This window comes from Sinocyclocheilus rhinocerous, unplaced genomic scaffold (genome assembly GCF_001515625.1).
Source record: "Sinocyclocheilus rhinocerous isolate Xijiao unplaced genomic scaffold, SAMN03320098_v1.1 scaffold329, whole genome shotgun sequence".
Lineage (NCBI taxonomy): Eukaryota > Metazoa > Chordata > Actinopteri > Cypriniformes > Cyprinidae > Sinocyclocheilus > Sinocyclocheilus rhinocerous.
In genome coordinates this window covers 478,247-483,368 of record NW_015652820.1, presented here as the reverse complement: position 1 = coordinate 483,368, position 5,122 = coordinate 478,247, and the positions used below count along the sequence as shown (strand labels likewise).

Below are 5,122 nucleotides of genomic sequence, written 5' to 3'. Positions count from 1 at the left end.
GGCAAAGTTGCAAGTTTAATAAAATGTTCTTTAAAATTGTTGTTGTTGTTGTTGTTTTTGTGTGTGTGTGTGAAATTAATCGTTTAGATTAACCGATTAATCGACAAATTAGTCGATAGATTAATCGAAATAAAAATAGTCATTAGTGGCAGCCCTACTAAGAACTTCATTTGGACAACTTTAAAGGCGATTTTTTTGCACCCTCAGATTCCATTTTTCAAATAGTTGTATCTCGGCCAAATATTATCCTATCCTAGCAAACCATACATCAATGGAAAGCTTATTTATTCAGATTAAAAAAAAAATTACCCTTATGACTGGTTTTGTGGTCCAGGGTCACATATATAAATCTTAAATTTAGGCCTAAATATTTTTAAGTGCATTAAAATGCATAAAGAAATGATTTAATAAATGATGACTGCTTTTTCATCATCTTCACTTCTCAGGTGAAGGACATTGCTCTTCACACCGAGATGTTCTCCATCCAAAACGGCCTCCTGACGCCCACCCTGAAAGCCAAACGCGCTGATCTCAGGAACTGCTTCAGGAACCTGATCGATGAGCTTTACTCCAACACCCAAATGTAAAGCAGAGGAAGTGCCTCAGATATTTCAGAGTAACAGAGCTGATCTGGGTCCCATGACTGAAAAGACCTAGTTCAAAACAAGAGGCCTGAGAGAGCTTGTTGTCAACTGATACTGTAGCATCAGTTTTATATGCCTTTCAGAATAAGATTATATACCCTAGATCAGCTGTGTTACTCGACTCGACTTCAGCTTTAAAGATCATGCCTCAGGAAAACGTCCTTACATTTTGACACCATCATTTTTGCCTTTGACTATTTTAGGAGAAAGGGAAGAGAAATCCACAACCTAATGCGGTTATTGAGGACAAAATAATATTCCTCTTTTATTTAAGTGCAATTTTTTCTAATAAGATGATGTAGATAAGCCAGACATGCTATTCTGCTTATATTTGCTGAAAATGTACTCATCCTCACTCCCAGACGTAGATGAGTGTTTCTTCATAAGAACAGATTTGGAGAAATGTAGCATTACATCACTTGCTCAGCAACGGATCCTCTGCAGTGAATGGGTGCCGTCAGAATGAGAGTCCAAACAGCTGATAAAAACATCACAATAATCCACAAGTAATCCACACCACTCCAGTCCATCAGTTAAAGTCTTATGAAGAGAAAAGCTCCATGTTTGTGAGATACAAATCCATCTTTTTGATCTTCAAACCATTGCTTCCAGTTAAAATATGATAAGAGTCCTCTATCCATATTCATCCGAGATGTAGATGAGTTTGTTTCTTCACCTGAGAAATGTAGCATTACATCACTTGCTCAGCAACGGATCCTCTGCAGTGAATGGGTGCCGTCAGAATGAGAGTCCAAACAGCTGATAAAAACATCACAATAATCCACAAGTAATCCACACCACTCCAGTCCATCAGTTAAAGTCTTATGAAGAGAAAAGCTCCATGTTTGTGAGATACAAATCCATCTTTTTGATCTTCAAACCATTGCTTCCAGTTAAAATATGATAAGAGTCCTCTATCCATATTGCTTTCTCCAGTGAAAGTCAGCTCAATTGAAACAGAAGAGAAAAATGCACAGATCAAGCAACGTTTACAAGTGAAAACAGTCCAAAACAGTTTTAAACAAATATGTCGGTGAATTCTGATGTGAGGGGACGACAGGGGATGGACTTTTTCACTGGAGAAAGTGTTATTATGGATTATGGACTTTTGGTATTTGTCCAGGAGGTGACAGTTTGAAGTTAATAAATCAAATAAATCAATAAATGTTTCTTACAAACACTCAGCTTTTCACTTCACCAGGTGTTAATTGATGGACTGGAGTGGTGTGGATTACTTGTGGATTATTGTGATGTTTTGATCAGCTGTTTGGACTCTCATTCTGACGGCACCCATTCACTGCAGTGGATCCATTGTTGAGCAAGTGATGTAATGCTACATTTCTCCAAATCTGTTCTTATGAAGAAACAAACTCATCTACATCTTGGATGGCTTGAGTACATTTTAAGCAAACTATTCCTTTAATACAGCAAACCTTCATTTTTAAGTTTGTGGCCTTTCTATAAAATGTTTTTTTAAACTACTGCTTCAGTGGCAGTAGCTACATTGTGTATGTGTGTGTTTGGGAAATATCATGTACTGTCTCAGGGGAAAGTGTGCCTTATTAATTGGACATCTCAGCTGCATTGAGTGTTGTTGATGAGAGAGGAAAACGCACACAGGCAAAAAAAAAGCCAATAATTTTGTACCTCACGATCACCATGAAGGGCGAAGCACACACCCCACACTAGATGGAGAGTGGGAAATATTTCATGATTATGTCTTCCAGTAGATATTTTAATGTTCTGAAGCCTTTTTCTGGACTCTTTGTTAACAGGACGTAAATAAAAAAAAAGGAAAGTTTTGTATTTTAGGAAAACTACTGTTATTGGTCCTTTATTCAAGAAACACTAGCAAAATAGACTTTGGTTCAGCTAAATTTTCTATTTAATTCTATATATTTGTATTGAACTTATTTTAAAGCAGCTTTACGAAGAATAGTGCCTTACAAAATGTGTGCAAATGGTTCATAAATCTGTTTTTATGAATGATTTACTCAAATTAGTTTTGCTTGTGTTTCATGAATAAGTGACTGTGTTGAGTTTAAACAGCCTGTGAGATTATAATATGTACCTGTATAAGCCATATGCTGTCTATATGATGCTTTCCTCATCTTTAATGTTGACTTTAAGACAGCTTACATTCTCATCTAATTTTGTTGGGTATTTGGCAGATGTTTTCAGGTGTATATTATAGACGTGACCTGTCTCATATCATTATGCTGTAACAGCATTGCAGAATACTTTCCACATGTGTCTTTATGTTTCATTGATGGTTGCTGCTTCATGTTCATTGTAATTGTGTGTTTATTATGCACAGGTTGTTTTTATTGTTTGTTTTATTCAAGCTTTATCTTGTGTGTGAAATGACCAGTAGATAAGCCAAAGCAACTGTCATGTGTGTGACAAACTAAAGTGCACTCTTAAAATGACTCGGTTGTACTAAAATACATTATCGTGACAATAATCATAAATGTAAATTTTCCATGTAAGAGATGTATATGATTAAAATTAAATATGATTTATGGATGATGAAGAGTTGGTTAAAGCTGTTTTTCTGTCAGGGCTGTGAAAATTAAATTGTAGGTTTATTTCATGTAAATAGTCATGTGACTAAAACCATTTATTTCCTATGGTTGCACTTTCTGTTAGAACTGCATAGAAAGAAACAATTAAAAATGTCATTTAGTAAACATATTTAACTGATTTGTTGAAATTGTAGGTTTTAAAGTATTCTAATAGTTATACGTATATTTTAGTTAAGTTATATATATATATATATATTTTTTTTAAAGTTATTGTTTATCAAGAATTTTATTATTTTATATTTCTATATATTAAAAAAGAGACAAGACATGCAGTTTATTTCATGGGATAATCCGAATTATCCATGTTCAAAATACTTGCGCTTATTCATTAGATTGTTTGTTATAATAATTTGTATTATTGTATTTTTATTGCATTTAAATACAAAATTGGGTTAATGTATATACCGGCATGCCTGTGTGCAAAAATATAATAGAATTATTTAAAAATAATTATATATTAATTTCAATATTTACATGTCCTAAAAAAGTTTATACACTTCAAACACACGAATACATTAAATAAAATCTACACCGTACTCTCTCTCTCTCTCTACATATATATATATATATAATTATTTTATTAATATTTTAATAATTTTTAAATAAATCATTCATATAAACCAATTGGTTCTGTTTTTTCCAGTTTTATAGTACTTTATTGGTTTTAGTATTACATACAATCTTTCCCCAAAAACAGCTTTGTAAAGAGGATGCGTGACGTCGTGACGTCGTTGTCATTCCACGTCGTGCGTGTAATATGGCTACGTCCCTGGGCTCAAACACCTACAACAGACAGAACTGGGAAGATTCGGTATGTTTTAATGATTTTCAAACATGTAACACACTGCAGACTGTATCAAAAATGTGTCTGTATCTTCGCTTTTTGAAAGAAAGAGTTTTTAACAACTCTTTTTCATCTGACAGTTATAGAAATTAATAATAATTCGTGCACTCTGCTCGCGCGTGCTGTTCAGATACTTATTTAGACTATAAAATAAATCGTTAATGAAGTTTACAGAGAAATTTTGATGAATGAAGGTCTTAATATAAGTTTTCTACAAATATCTTTACATAACTGTCAAATATTAGTAATGAGTGTTATGATGCTTTTTGGCATTATCAGGATAAAAGTTTTGTTGCTTATTATTTATTCTCACGTAGCCACTTGGCAATTCACAAAATATATCAGTTTAGAAGAGACAAATGAAAATACTTTAAAAACGTTGACAAAAAGCTTATCAAAAATTGATAAAAAGTCATAAAGTTGGTCACGCCACAACAACCCGCTAATTTACCTGCTAGTTATTAAAACCAATGTGCATTTTATGTTTTTGTGTATTTCATTGTTGGGATGTCTAAGAAGGCTTTATATATCCCATTCGTCTCTGTTATTTATTTTTATCCAGCTGTTCCATTGTTTATATCAGAGTGTCTTCAAGACATTATTTACAGACAGCTGATTTTAGATGCACCAAATGTCAGCACATGCTGTTCTGTTCAAACATCCAAATAATCGCTTTGTCACGTGTTATGACAACTGGCTGTCCTGAATGCCCTTAAAGGGTTAGTTCACCCAAAAATGAAAATTAGCCCATAAATTACTCACCCTCAAGTCATCCTAGGTGTATATGACTTTCTTCTTTCAGACGAATCCAGTCGGAGTTATATTAAAAATTGTCTTTGATCTTTCAAGCTGTTTAATGGCACTCAGCGGGTGTTGCATGCATCAGTCCAAAAGAAGTTAAATAAAAAGCGCCCATCCATAAAAAAATAGTGTCTCACAGGCTCCGAGGGGTGAACAAAGGCCTTCTGTAGCAAATCGATGCGTTTTTGTAAGAAAAATATCCATATTCTAAACGTAATAATCACTTTAATGTAGCTTGCGCTCACAGT

General features: G+C 33.8%; 1 protein-coding gene across 1 annotated transcript in view; it reads left to right on the top strand.

Moving 5' to 3' along the window:
- The first annotated feature begins 3,988 nt into the window (after positions 1 to 3,988).
- The window catches only part of LOC107715175 (pre-mRNA-splicing factor RBM22-like), a 7,475-nt gene continuing 6,341 nt past the window's right edge, over positions 3,989 to 5,122 (top strand). Inside the window, exon 1 of the mRNA XM_016521234.1 lies at positions 3,989 to 4,040. The gene's annotated coding sequence lies outside the window, so the exon portion shown is untranslated. The remainder of the gene's footprint in view (positions 4,041 to 5,122) is intronic.